This window comes from Helianthus annuus, chromosome 11, assembly GCF_002127325.2.
Source record: "Helianthus annuus cultivar XRQ/B chromosome 11, HanXRQr2.0-SUNRISE, whole genome shotgun sequence".
Classification (NCBI taxonomy): Eukaryota; Viridiplantae; Streptophyta; class Magnoliopsida; order Asterales; family Asteraceae; genus Helianthus; species Helianthus annuus.
Genome location: NC_035443.2, coordinates 110,480,623 through 110,497,134, shown reverse-complemented (window position 1 = coordinate 110,497,134; position 16,512 = coordinate 110,480,623).

Sequence of the window (16,512 nt, the reverse complement as noted above, 5' to 3'; positions counted from 1 at the left end):
AATTAATGTTTTGCAAGGACATTAATATATGTGTAAACATAGGGAGTACCCAACCCAAGTGAGCTATTATTAGTGTCAAATCCCCTCGACTGTGTCGAATCCCCTCGATTGTGTCGAATCCCCTCGACTGTGTTGAATCACCTCGACCGTGTCAAATCACCTTGACTGTGTCAAATCACCTTGACTGTGTCAAATCCCCTTGACCGTTGTCGAATCACCTCGACTGGGACACAAAAGCACTCTAAGTAGTCATAAATGGACCATGAGTGGGGCTCGGCCGTACCCGTTAGATCTAACCTTTGTCCATGTTTCTTATGAGAGTTATTGGCATTTCAGTTTCAGCCTATGCTCACATGATCTAATAGTTCATTTCATAGCCAAATCATACCATTGAAACATATGTAACATGTATTTCACCCCCGAGAGTTATAAATTCGAAAACAGTTAAGAGAAAAGGGGGACATGAACTCACAAGTTTGCGTTCCGTGTACTATGATATCGAAGTGAGCGTCCGTACGTGTCAATAACCTACATGTGTACTAATCTCGTTAGACACTAGGTCTTTTGGACCTCGTACAAGTTGTTCATCTTGAATTCTTTATTATCTTCTCGTTTGTCATCTTTGGAACAACTTTGTATTTTAGAGCGTTGATAGTTTACTCGTTCGATTGTTATGTACATACATGTATTCTATACGTATTGAATTATAGGTGAACGAGCTTCACCCTTCATATGTCTTCGTGCCGCGCACACATGTAATTGAGCCCTTGCTCATGCCATTGGGCCGAGCCCATGTCATCTATGTTACCGTATCTAAACCATGTATTAATGTTATTGGGCCGAGCCCATGTTATATTGTCATTGGGCCATAGCCCATGTATTAAGGAATTTGGGCCTAGCTCATTACTAGCTTTGATAAGCCCAATTCTAACTTTATGAGTCCATTAACAAGATCTTGCAATTTTTACCAAAATGTTACCAAGTAGTAAACTTTAAATAAGTTCATTTTTCCTATGAAAAATACTTGGAAATTTGTATAGTTTTCGACTTTCCAGATTCTTGTTATCGATCGTTTAGATATGTGCTCGTTTTAATGTCTAAAATATGTTATTTTAGACTCGAATTTGTAGTAACTTGTTCACGATATCGATACGCCCAATCTGTTGTCTTCAAGTGTTATGTATTTCCATTTCGGCCATTTTATTTAATTGTCCGATTTACTAGCATTTCTTGGGCCATGTAGGAACATGTATGTGTATTTATTTTGATCACCCTATAGGTATCTAGTACATACACCTATAGCACATATTACATGCACTTGACAAGTTTCCAAATATATATATATATATAATTTTTTTTTACCAAAAGTTATATATACATATGTGGCTACACTTTTAACCATTTATTTTTGTAAAAGAGTAAGTTTTAGTCCATAAACTTATTAAATATTTAAGACTTAAATATCCTCCTTAGAGTTTCCAAAATGACGTTTATGACCACTAATCGCGTTTAACATTGTTAATCACCCTTTAATCCCCTCTTTAACCGCGATTAGATTTTTAGAAAAATTCGCCATAGTTTCCCCTAAAACTATGACGTTTCCCACGTTATAAGAACGCGTTTAAATCAATAATCAATTTTCCAAAATCACCACCTATTGCAATTTAAGTTTTTAATAACCAACTTTGCATGTATACATTAACTCATAATACCTTCATTTTCCCCCATGAACTTATATATATTTTACCATGCTTCTAAAAAATAATAATGACACTTTATGTATTTTTTACAAGGTCATTAAACCAATAGATTTTCTCATGCTTCTTAACTAGTTCATCCATGCACATAAACTTGCTTATGTGACTTTTTAAAAATATTTATATCACAAATCATGTCCTTAATAACTTGTAAAAGTTATATTTACTAAAAATTACTTTCAAGTTTATGGTTTAAGTTCATGGATTATGAAGGTGATGATCTTGCTTAGATCTAAACATCTAAATGTTTAGATCATTATTTTTTTTTGACCATGTTCTTACAAGATCATAATATTTAATAGTCTACTTTAACATAATCACAAGATAATATAAACTAGTCTACACTAATCAACATATTTATGCTAACTAGCTAACACTAATCTAATAAATCAACATATAATATAATTATATTTAGTGTTTATTAGCTTTGTGTTTAGGGTTTTTGATTATGTTAATCTTTAAATTCAAGATAATCAACTTGTACAATAATAATCTACTAATAATATGGAGCTTAAAAATAATGGTTAGATATCTTACAAGATTGCACTAGTTAGACAAGAAAATAAGAAGGATTTAAGCTCCAAAAGTGCTCCAACTAATGCTCCAAGTTTAACCCATGTGTTTATGATCTTGTAGGTCTTAGATTATGTGAAAATGGAGTATCTTAGAAGTGAATATGAAGGTGGTCTTGGATGTTGTTGTGGCTGCCGAAAATGAAAGGAAACAAGGGAGGTTTCTTGCAACTTTTAAATGATATGTGATGGATGGAATGATATGATATAAGTAAGGTGTTGCAACAAATATTCAACAACAACTACATAATGGCCATACTCCTAATCTTCCACATTTTCAAGCAAAATAAAAGTGGTGGGGTCCCCCATGGTTTACGTAAATAACATGGGGGAAAGATGTTTATTTTTTTTTATAAAATTTACTAATTATAGATATTTTAGTCATTATTTAAAGTAGGTAGATTAGGGGTTTAATTACACCGTTAAGGGGTAATTAGTGTTTCGGAACCAAAATTATTATTAACTAGTTCACTAAGCTAGTTAAAATAGTGTTTAAGTAGTTTAAACGGTTCCCGGTTAAGTGCGGTTTCACCTACGATGCTTTTATGTCGTACCGATAAGGATTTTCCGTAAGTTGTTTTCTTGCATCCTGAAGTGATTCCGAGTCCCAAATTTAGCTTAACTAGCTCGCTAGACACTTCGTTTGCTTGTTTCGTGACAAAAAATGTCGCCTACTAGTTCGTCGAGTCGCTAACGGACTAGTTTAGTGCATAGCGATGTAACGCCGGAAACTTGTGATTATGAACACTCCGTTTATATCATCTTATTGTTTTAGTATGTTTTTCATCAATTGACATTATTCCGATGTCCTAGAAATGCTTTGTTATAAGTTCAGATGCGTTAAAAGTACTATATTTTAAGCCGAAACGGACGTTTTTGAGATTAGGGCGTTATACTGGAAAGTCTTGTTTCTTTGCAAGATGTGTTTTCATAATAATGTTTTCCTATATAAATGGACTCAGTTACGTTATCCGAGTGTCGTTTTTCAGTGTTTCGCTCTGATTTTCACGGTTTGCTGGCATGAATAGTGTAACCGTGAATAGTGCACGCAACACTTTCTACCAACACTTTTAGGACATTGTTTGTTTGGATTCGCAATACGACGAAAACCAACATATGTTTTAGCTTTGTTTTCTTGCCCTAACACTGTTATCCAGTATACGACACAGTTACGAAATTAAATTACGCTAAATGCATGAGATTTAGAAATATAAATAGTGATTAGATTGTACGGAATTTCCGGTTATTTGCCAGTTGTCGCATGGGTAGTTTCGACATCGTCATCGGCATGGATTGGTTATCCAAGCAGCAGGCAGAGATCTTATGTAAGGAAAAGATCATTCGTATTACCCGCACTGGTAAAGAACCTCTCGAAGTTCAGGGCGACAAGAGTGGTGCTGTGGTTGGCATCATTTCTTTCTTGAAGGCACAGAAATGTTTACGAAAGGGGCACACTGCTGGCATTAGTTACAGATGTATCGACGAGAGAGAAAAGAATAGAGGATATTCCAGTTGTACGCGAATTCCCTCAAGTGTTTCCTGAAGATTTACCTGGTCTACCGCCTCATCGCCAGGTCGAGTTTCAAGTTGAACTAGCTCCAGGAGCAGCACCAATAGCCCGCGCACCATATTGTTTAGCTCCAACTGAACTGGAAGAACTTTCGAAGCAACTACAAGAGCTCTTGGATAAGGGCTTTATTCGTCCAAGGTCTTCGCCTTGGGGAGCTCCAGTACTATTCGTGAAAAAGAAGGATGGCACTTTCAGAATGTGCATAGACTATCGTGAACTGAACAAGGTCACAGTGAAGAACCGCTATCCTCTTCCTCGTATTGACGACTTATTCGACCAGTTGCAAGGGTCGAGCTACTACTCCAAGATTGATCTAAGGTCTGGTTATCATCAGTTGAGAGTCCGAGATGAGGACGTTTCCAAGACGACATTCAGAACTCGCTACGGTCACTACGAGTTTCTAGTCATGCCATTTGGGCTTACGAACGCGCCTGCAGTTTTCATGGATCTTATGAACAGGGTGTGCAAACCCTATCTAGACAAGTTCGTCATTGTTTTCATCGACGACATCCTGATCTACTCCAAGAATCAGGAGGAACACGAGCAGCACTTACGTCTTATCTTGGAACTTCTTCGAAAGGAACAACTGTACGCCAAGTTTTCAAAATGCGACTTCTGGCTTCGTGAAGTTCACTTCTTAGGCCATGTGGTGAACAGGGATGGGATTCATGTCGATCCATCCAAGGTAGATTCGATCAGGAACTGGCCTGCACCGCGTACACCAACGGAAATACGCCAATTCTTGGGTTTGGCGGGGTATTACAGACGGTTTATTAAAGACTTCTCCAAGATCGCACAACCGCTCACTATGTTGACACAGAAAGGTGTTACCTATCGTTTGGGTAATACACAAGAAACTGCTTTTCAGTATCTGAAGGATAGACTATGCAGCGCACCTATTCTCTCATTGCCAGAGGGCACGGATGATTTTGTGGTCTATTGTGACGCATCGATACAGGAGCTTGGTTGTGTATTGATGCAGCGGGATAAAGTTATTGCCTACGCTTCTCGTCAACTCAAGGTTCATGAACGGAACTACACGACGCACGATTTAGAGCTGGGAGCTGTTGTTTTTGTACTTAAGATATGGCGACACTACCTGTACGGTACCAAGTGTACAATTTACACCGATCACAGGAGTCTCGAGCATATCTTCAAGCAGAAGGAATTGAATATGCGTCAACGACGATGGGTCGAGCTACTTAATGATTACGAATGCGCCATCAAGTACCATCCAGGCAAAGCCAATGTTGTGGCTGACGCTCTCAGTCGGAAAGACACTCTACCTAGGCGTGTACGAGCTTTGCAGCTCACTATTCAGTCCAGTCTTCCTGCACAAATACGAGATGCTCAGGTGGAAGCATTGAAACCAGGAAACGTAAAGGCTGAAGCCTTACGCGGCTCAAGGCAACGAATGGAACAAAAGGAAGACGGCGCCTACTATGTAACAGGATGTATTTGGGTTCCACTATATGGTGGTTTACAAGAACTTGTGATGGATGAAGCTCATAAGTCTCGCTATTCGGTACATCTAGGTTCGGATAAAATGTACCACGACATCAAAACTACATATTGGTGGCCTAGCATGAAGGCCCACATTGCTACTTACGTCAGCAAGTGTTTGACATGTGCAAAAGTCAAAGTGGAGTATCAGAAACCAGCGGGCCTACTTCAGCAGCCCAAGAAACCACAATGGAAATGGGAATAAATTTCCATTGATTTTGTTACAGGCCTACCCAGATCCCAGCGTGGGAATGATACTATATGGGTGATCGTGGATCGACTCACCAAGTCTGCACACTTCCTGGCTATTAAGGAAACGGATAAGTTCTCCACTCTCGCAGACGTTTATCTTAAAGAAGTTGTTTCGAGGCACGGGGTGCCCACCTCCATCATTTCGGATCGGGATGCACGATTCACGTCAGAGCTATGGCAAGCGATGCACAAATCTTTTGGCTCACGATTAGACATGAGCACAGCATATCTTCCTCAGACGGATGGGCAGTCTGAGCGAACGATCCAGACTCTTGAAGACATGCTTCGGGCATGTGTTATTGATTTCGGCAACGGCTGGGAAAAGCATCTCCCTTTGGTGGAGTTTTCGTATAATAACAGTTATCACACCAGCATACAAGCCGCTCCATTCGAGGCATTGTACGGACGTAAATGCCGGTCACCTCTCTGTTGGGCAGAGGTGGGGGATAGTCAGATCACGGGTCCAGAGATTGTAGTGGACGCCATAGAAAAGACTGCACAGATACGACAACGCATGGCGGCAGCACGCGACCGTCAGAAAGCCTACGCGGACAAGCGTAGGAAGCCTTTGGAATTTCAGGTTGGGGACCGGGTTTTACTTAAAGTCTCACCCTGGAAGGGTGTGGTTCGTTTTGGCAAACGGGGCAAACTAAATCCGCGGTATGTCGGACCGTTCGAGACCATTGAGAAAATAGGCAAAGTGGCCTACAAGCTAAACCTACCAGCTGAACTCGGTGCAGTTCACAATGTATTTCACGTGTCGAATCTGAAGAAGTGTCTGTCAGATGAGACCCTCATAGTTCCTTTTAAGGAACTCACTATCGACGAGCGGTTGCAGTTCGTCGAGGAGCCAGTTGAAATCACGGACCGGGATGTTAAGGTCCTCAAAAACAAGAGAATCCCTCTTGTCCGAGTTCGTTGGAACTCCAAACGTGGCCCAGAGTACACCTGGGAACGCGAAGACCAGATGACAGAAAAGTACCCCCAGTTATTCGGAACCAATGCAACCACTACTGAGACTGAAGCTACTACTGCGGAATTTCGGGACGAAATTCCAAATCAACAGGGGGATGATGTGACACCCCAGGAAAACCAGTAAACGATACAACTTACCTAGCTTCCTCAGTAACCGCATGCTAAATTTCGGGACGAAATTTCTTTTAAGTTGGGGATAGTGTGACAACTCGAATTTCCAAGATTTCTATTTCGCATTTGTTGCACGTTCATGTATTGTCTAGTTGTTTAATTGTACAAATAATTGGCTATGGAACTGTAACATTTTGATACAATAAAGTGCATTGTGTGATTATGCATGGTTATGTGTAATTGTGATAAATTTGTTAAATGCATAAACTTGGTGGTGAAAATATGAAATTGTTATGAGATGGTGTACTATTGTAAAATATAATAATTCAGGGTGTGTAGAGTTATTAGTGAAAGTTATATGATACTTAACCCTAATCCTTCACTAAACCTCACACAAGAAACCAAAGCACGTACTTCACATTCTCTGGCAATCATCACCATCATCATTGGCAAGACATTCATCACTTTTGTTTCCACATTCTCTCTGGAATCATTCAAGGTAATTGCTTATTGATTATTGTGATACTTGTAAACCCTAATTGATTGTTTGATTGTATCAATTCTTGATTCTTGTAATACTTGAAAAACCCTAGCTTTCATATGATGGTTCTGTGCTTTGGTCGATTCCTGATTATTGTGTTATGATGATGATTAGTCGTGAAATCATTTGCTCGTATGATGATATTTGTTGAATTGATTGGTGCCGTGTAATGTACGAATTAGGGTTTCCAGATCGTATAAATATAAGAACGTAACTGATACAATCACATTGAACTTGAATATTCGTATGTATGCCTGATAGTTTGTCTGAGTTTCATGATTGATAGATCCGAGCTTTATGCACCTCATCTAGTCCGACCTTTATTAAGGGGAATGGATGTCCGAACTTTGTGAAGTAAATATATGTATACTGGTCCGAATTTTAGTCAAGAGAACATGTGTCCGAGTTTTAATGGTTAGGGCCCTTGTCCGACTTTTGCATTATAGGAGAGGTCCGAACTTTAGATGTGATAAAGGATCCGAGTTTTGTATAGTGACAAGGAGTCCGACTTCTATTAAACACTAGGGTCCGAGTTTCTCAAAGCACAATGGTCCGATCTTTATGAGACTCATTGTCCGACTTTTGTAAACAGGGGGGGGTCCGATCTTTGTGAATGTTATCTTGTCCGAACTTTATGATCCCCACCCCCCTTGTCCGAACTTTGTGATCCTCACCCCTAGTCCGAACTTTGTAAAGAGTGCCTAGGGTCCGACTTTTTGCTCATTCAAGGGATACGATCTTTAATTGTGTTGTCTTGTCCGGTTTCCTTAGTTGATGGACTTGTGATGCAATTACTAGTTAGTAATGACTGTGTTGAATCCTGTATGTTAACCTTATTAAACTACCAACCATATGAGGCGTGTTAATGAATAACTATAGTAGAACAAATGGTGAAAGACATTATATGAAGCATATATTATATTACATGAACAAGATAGAATGTTTATGTAGTGCATGATGTTAACTGCCAAGTATTATGTGATATAGACTTGCATGCAAACTTTTATGATCTTGAACTGATTGTGTAAACATGCACGCTATAGGACTTGACTGACTACTTGAACACATAACTTAGCATACCGAGCAAACCAAGGTGAGTTCACACCCTTACTAAGGCATGGGATTCCCAGGGTTGGGAATGGGATTGAAGGAATAAGGTTGAATAGATTCATACTGACACTACCACCAGACTACCATACCAACGTCCTCGGTTGTGCAGGACACATACGTAAACCTACGTATGCTTATACTACTTACTGTCCTCGGTTGTGCAGGACACATGCGTAAAGCCCACATATGCATATGCTCCTTACTGTCCTCGGTTGTGTAGGACCCCTACGTAAAATCTACGTATACTTATACTTACTACTATCCTCGGTTGTGAAGGATACTCACGTAAAACCTACGTGTATTTATACTTACTACTATCCTCGGTTGTGATGGATACTTACGTAAATCTACGTAAAGCTTGTACGTACTACTGTTCTCGGTTGTGAAGAACACTTATGATTACGAATAGTCTAGTGCTTATACAACATGGGAAGCCCCCACCAATAGAACGTACTATCGGCCCAGTAGAGCCACATGTTACAAACGAAATTATTATTACGCATTTACTTTCTGTGAACTCGCTCAACTAGTTGTTGATCCTCTGTTACATGCCTTGCAGGTCGTTAGATACAGGGAGCTTGCACAGGGAGGAGCTGGTCGTTGTGGGCTTGGATCGTGATTGTCTTGTTAAACACTTATGTCATTTGATACTCTATCATGATGGGTTTTATTTATACGCTTCCGCTAAACAATGATAACTTACTTATGTTTTGGAACACCTTTCATATGGATTTGGTTTGGTTTAATAACAATTACTTTTACTTTATATATTGTTCTATATGATTGGTGGCTTGATCCTGGTCAGTCACGCTCTCAAGCGGTGATACTCCGCAGGTGGATTTTGGGGGTGTGACACAATCTGCTTTGGGAACCCAACTAAATCTAAGCACTGCTTATCATCCCCAAACAGATGGTCAATCCAAGCGGACAATTCAAACTTTGGAGGATATGCTTAGAGCATGCGTGATAGACTTTGGTGGTAATTGGGATTCTCATCTTCCACTGATCGAGTTCTCTTACAACAATAGCTATCATGCTAGTATTAATATGGCACCTTTGGAAGCTCTCTACGATCGAAAATGTCGTTCACCTGTCTATTGGAATGAGTGCGGTGAAGCTCAGCTTACTGGACCTGAGCTCATTCTGGAAACAACAGACAAAATCAAGAAAATCCGCGATAATCTTGTGACAGCTCGAAGCCGTCAAAAGAGTTATGCGGATATGCGACGCAAGCCCTTAGAATTTCAAGTCGAAGATCGTGTCCTACTCAAGGTTTCACCTTGGAATGGAGTGGTGAGATTTGGAAAGAAAGAAAAACTTGCACCTCGATATGTGGGACCATTTAAGATTGTGGAAAGAATTGGGAAAGTTGCCTATCGACTAGAGCTACCTCCAGAGCTTGGGAATACTCACCCGACTTTTCACGGGTCCAATTTGCGAAAGTGTTTAGCTGACGCTGATCTTCACATTCCTCTCGATGAGATCTGAATCGATGAAACGATGCATTTTGTCGAGAAACTGGTGGAGATAGTGGACCGTACTTTCAAACAGTTGAAGAACAAACGGATTCGATTGGTAAAAGTTTGCTGGGAATCCAAACGTGGCCCAGAGTTTACTTGGGAACGTGAGGACCAAATGAAGGCGAAATATCCGCATTTGTTTTCACAAGCTTCCTCTAGTTAAAATTCCGGGAAGAAATTTCCTGAAGTAGGGGAGACTGTGACAACTGTGTTCTATAGTCATTGTACAATGTGAAACAATGTTGATTATCAATAAAACAATGTGATTTGGTGTTATTATATGTGTTTTTTGTGTTATTATGTGTGTATTTATGTTTGGTGATTTTACAATTTAATTCAATTCCAATTTCAAGCTTTAAATTGCTTTCTGGAAGGTTATACACAAACTGGTGTGTAAACGCAGTCAGTATAATGCGACAAACACTCTAGAATAGTGACATAGGCTTAACATGCCATAAATAACCTCCATATAACTTAGAAATAAGTTATGGATGGTTTGGTGTGTTGAAATCAAGTTTGTTCGATCGTAGAGACTATTTGTGTCAAACTGCAAAATTATACCGATTTGTATAGTAACGAACATTCCGGAACTTGATCATAAGTTAAATATACCCTAAATATCCTTTACATAGCTTAGAAATAGGATTTGAGGGGTTCGGTATGCTAAAATAAACTTTATTGATCAATAGGGACTAAAAGCGTCAAAAAGTGCACAAGTTTGCACTTTCGCGCATATTTTATGTTCTAAATATATCCGGACATCCAAAAATTTATGTAATCATTAAAATATTTTATTTTAGTGATTGGCTTGATAAAAATCCGTTCGTCGCTTAATTTGGATCGTTTTTGCGTTCGTTACGACTTCCGTCGTAATTAAGCGAATAACGCGATCGTACGACCAAACGAACCGACATCCAAGATATTTTTGAGCATGTTTTGAGTTCTGTATACTTTAACTTCATTTTAGAGCCTTGAAATAAGAATGGTTTTAAGCATACTAGGGGCGAAATTGGATGGTTTTCAAGTGCCCATGGTATTCAAATACCATGTGCCCACTTGTACGACTTAGATCGAAGCTCGTTTCCCGATAAACGATCCTAACGGCTCTAGATTTCCTATAAATGCCAACCTCCTTTCACTTGCAAAACCCACATTGATCTGATTTTGGCTCTCTAAGTTGAAGTTTATGCTTCATACCTGAGAGTAAATTGGATCACAGCTTGCGGGGACCTTTTGTAAGTATTCTTTCGTTCTTTTCTTTTATTTTTATCGTTAAAGTCAAACTGCGTTTGACTTTCTGCTTTGACTAGTTTATGGTCATCGCGAAGGTCGTTTGAACTTCATAACGTGAGCGTAATCACGATGGTTATAGTCCCTAGTGACTATACCTACTGATTACCACGTTATCTAGGCTCAGTGACGAGTCGTAGTTTCGGCCAAAATGCGTATTCTCGCGTATTTTGTAACCAAACTACTCTAGGGTATCAAAACCGTTTGTTTTGATATCAAAACCTGTTTTCTAACTTAACTAAACATGTTCTAGCATGTTTAGCTCGTCACTTTTTAGATTAGTGCTTGTGTAGAGTCGTAAGTCAAGCGGACTAAACACCCGCTTGGACTTTCCAACACGACCCGTTTGGTCGATCATTACGATCCGACCAAACATGTTTAATGACCATAGTTGCATAGGGAATAACCTTCCAATGTTATACCTTATGGTCACTTAGGTTAATTAGTCACATGATAGGTAGTTTATGTGCCAAAGGTAAATGACCAAAATGCCCTTTTCTTACATAATTGGTAAATAAGCATATGTAACATAATTTTTTGTCACATAACAGATTATGCAATATATTTAAACATATATGGGCATATAATACTTGTCATAGGACTAGTTAGACGTCTCAAACGTGCATTGCACGCACGACACGTTAAAGTAATGTAAGCTATCTTAATGGGTCGCGATGGGTCGAAAGCACTTAGGTTAGGTTTCAGTTTAGGATGTAGGCTTTGTTAAACCATATCACATGAGTTCCAACACTCGTTTGGTTTACAAGACCTCATTCTGTCCGATCTTCCGATTTAGGCGTCTATTGTTTGACTAGTGGTTCGATTAATAGGTGCTACTTGATTTCTCTGGGTTGCTTGAGTTTGTTGGAGTTCTATTGATTGAGGATACTTTGCACTTCATGTGAGTACATGGTTCCCCTATTTTACTGTTTTCAATTGTTTTGGGGTGATTCATATGTACAAAATGATTTCAAGATTTAAACAATGATTTCAAAAACGATTAAGATGGTTTATACAAAACGAATAACGATTTCAATAAAGTGAACAAACTTGTTGGTTGTAGTTACATAACAAATGACATTCATTAGCATTGATCAAGCCGACCAATATTAGGTTATGGTACCTTAGGATGTGACAAATCCCGTTATTTTACTGCACCCATGGTTATGTGTGGGGGTTGTGGGAAACGACTGAATCTGATGTTAGTTAATTTACCCTTTGGTGGTTTGTTAATGCGAGAAGCGAGAATCGAGATAGTAGAGTCACAAAGGTTTGAATGTTATTAGCGAGACAACCATATTTAGTTTTCACAATTAAAACGAGGATGATTTTAAACGATTTAAACAAGTTAACGATTTTGAAACGATTTGAAAATGATTTGAACAACTTAAACGAGTTGGATAAACGATTGATTTTGGTTAAGTGATTAGATAACGGGATAGGTGTAATGTGATGAAAGCATGGTGGATACGCCGCTGGTACTTCCTATATATAAGTGTTTTCATCATATTACATACCGTGGCGTTATTTAGTTCACTTGGGTAAACGATTTTGAAACGATGTCACACAACGATGTTTTCTAAAAGATATAAACCATACGAGTTTTTAACTAGATATAAACGATCCTAACGGCTCTAGATTTCCTATAAATACCCACCTCCTTTCACTTACAAAACCCACATTGATCTGATTTTGGCTCTCTAAGTTGAAGTCTATGCTTCATACCTGGGAGTAAATCGGATCACAGCTTGCGGGGACCTTTTGTAAGTATTCTTTCGTTCTTTTCTTTTATTTTTATCGTTAAAGTCAAACTGCATTTGACTTTCTGTTTTGACCAGTTTATGGTCATCGCGAAGGTCGTTTGAACTTCATAACGTCAGCGTAATCACGATGGTAATAGTCCCTAGTGACTATACCTACTGATTACCACGTTATCTAGGCTCAGTGGCCGTAGTTTCGGCCAAAATGCGTATTCTCGCGTATTTTGTAACCAAACTACTCTAGGGTATCAAAACCATTTGTTTTGATATCAAAACCTGTTTTCTAACTTAACTAAACATGTTCTAGCATGTTTAGCTCGTCACTTTTTAGATTAGTGCTTATGTAGAGTCGTAAGTCAAGCGGACTAAACACCCGCTTGGACTTTCCAACACGACCCGTTTGGTCGATCATTAGGATCCGACTAAACATGTTTAATGACCATAGTTGCATAGGGAATAACCTTCCGATGTTATACCTTATGGTCACTTAGGTTAATTAGTCGCATGATAGGTAGTTTATGTGCCAAAGGTAAATGACCAAAATGCCCTTTTCTTACATAATTGGTAAATAAGCATATGTAACATAATTTTTTGTCACATAACTGATTATGCAATATATTTAAACATATATGGGCATATAATACTTGTCATAGGACTAGTTAGACGTCTCAAACGTGCATTGCGCGCACGACGCGTTAAAGTAATGTAAGCTATCTTAATGGGTCGCGATGGGTCGAAAGCACTTAGGTTAGGTTTCAGTTTAGGATGTAGGCTTTGTTAAACCATATCACTCGAGTTCCAACACTCGTTTGGTTTACAAGACCTCATTCTGTCCGATCGTCCGATTTAGGCGTCTATTGTTTGACTAGTGGTTCGATTACTAGGTGCTACTTGATTTCTCTGGTTTGCTTGAGTTTGTTGGAGTTCTATTGATTGAGGATACTTTGCACTTCATGTGAGTACATAGTTCCCCTATTTTACTGTTTTCAATTGTTTTGGGGTGATTCATATGTACAAAATGATTTCAAGGTTTAAACAATGATTTCAAAAACGATTAAGATGGTTTATACAAAACGAATAACGATTTCAATAAAGTGAACAAACTTGTTGGTTGTAGTTACATAACAAATGACATTCATTAGCATTGATCAAGCCGACCAATATTAGGTTATGGTACCTTAGGATCTGACAAATCCCGTTATTTTACTGCACCGATGGTTATGTGTGGGGGTTGTGGGAAACGACTGAATCTGATGTTAGTTAATTTACCCTTTGGTGGTTTGTTAATGCGAGAAGCAAGAATCGAGATAGTCGAGTCACAAAGGTTTGAATGTTATTAGCGAGACAACCATATATAGTTTTCACAATTAAAACGAGGATGATTTTAAACGATTTAAACGAGTTAACGATTTTGAAACGATTTGAAAATGATTTGAACAAGTTAAACGAGTTGGATAAACGATTGATTTTGGTTAAGTGATTAGATACGGGATAGGTGTAATGTGATGAAAGCATGGTGGATACGCCGCTGGTACTTCCTATATATAAGTGTTTTCATCATATTACATACCGTGGCATTATTTAGTTCACTTGGGTAAACGATTTTGAAACGATGTCACACAACGATGTTTTCTAAAAGATATAAACCATACGAGTTTTTAACTAGTTTTTACAAGATGTTTTACAAATTGGTTTACTAAAACAAATGTTTTTGGGGTTAAGAATCATAGCTACGAGATTTTATAAACTATGACCATCTTAATTTGAGTTGGTTAATTATGTTGCAATACACTTTTCAAAACGAGGTTTGTATTTTGACTCTTGTAGTCTAATTAAGTACTGCAACATGTAAACGAAGCCATGATTCCAATACTCTTTAAAACCTATGTACTCGCCAGCATTTCTTTGCTGACTTTGTTTTTACATATGTTTCAAGTGTTGTTGCTTGATGTGATTTCTAGGATGCATGTGTCACTTAGGATCTGAACAAGGCCTTAGTAACTTAATAATAGTGATAGTCGATGTGAAACTTGTTTGTTATATGTTAAGACAATGTTAATGTTTAATTTTATCAATAAAACGAAACTTTTTTTGTATCCATGGTTATGAAATAATAACTCCTATTACAACACTCCCCGACGTTTCCGCCACGATTTGTTGTTTTACGTGGTCGGGGTGTGACATTTATTATCGTCCCAATTTTTGTTAATTGCGTAATTAGGAGCCGTTAATTACTGGTTGTCACATTCTCCCTCTATTGCAGAAATTTCGTCCTCGAAATTTAGACAATGTTATCTCCTCAGGGGTGTGTCGTTCGCAGGTAAGTCCAAACAATGCCAAAGTAAATGACCACTTAATTGAATCAAGACTTGCTCAAACTATCTAATTACAATGACATACCCAATAATAAGAACCCAACGGTTCAACTGAATGTGTTTCTAAAATCAATATTTGTTAGTTCATATGTCTGTAGCTTCCGTCAGCATTGAGTCTTATTTTGTACTGTGTATGTCTTTTGTGTATTTGTATGTATATATATGTATGTGTGTAGAACAACAGACCAGGAATTGGCGCATAACTGTAAAAGTGATGTCCGAAGGTTGGCTAGTGTCACCCGATCGGATGGCCATCCGATCGGATTGCCACCCGATCGAACTACCACACGATCGGACAACACTTATCACTTCCCTGAGTTTGCTTATAAATACCCAACTTGGGTTAGTCATTTAGAACTTTTTGCTCATTCTCTAAAGAGACTATGTCAAGTCTAATTCTCTACCGGTTCTCGTGTACTTTCATATCAACCTAATAGAAGATCGGACGGATTTAATCGTTGAATACGTTGTTGTGATTCTGTGACTTGATCCATGGATTCCGCACATTGATCGAGGTCGATTCATACACGTTCCAGAGGAACAGATCCTGATCCAAAGGCCTAACAAGTGGTATCAGAGCCACAGGAGGTTGAATCGAGGACAACGACAGCGAATTTACCAGAATTTCAGCTATTCTTGCCGATTTCAGTCGAATTTCACTAGAAATTTGACGAATTTTCTCACTTTCTACTCACTTCTTGTTGTGTTTTACCCTTCTACACATTAAAAACGAGAAAAACGTAAAACTGAACGGGAATCTACGATTAAAATTTGACAAATTTGATATCAATCGATTCGCAATCAATCAAAGAACAATCCTTCAAAATTTCACAGAAAAATTCCTTCAAAAACTAAATCAAAATCATCAAAAACCATGTTGAACTGTTTGTGCTTGCTGATGTCATTCACCGGATCGGACAGCTGTTCGAAAGGTTTGGCTTAGACTGCGTCATTCATATTGCTTGCTGACGTCATCAGTGTCACTCGATCGGATCACCACCCGATCAGTGAAGCATTGTTGTTTAAATTTCATTAGCTGACGTAATCTTGTCACCCGATCGGATCACCACCCGATCGGACGACATTGATAGTACTTGTTTTCATTAGCTTACGTGATCCTGTCACCCGATCGGATCACCTCACGATCGGTGAAAGGTTGAAAGTCAAAGTTTTCCA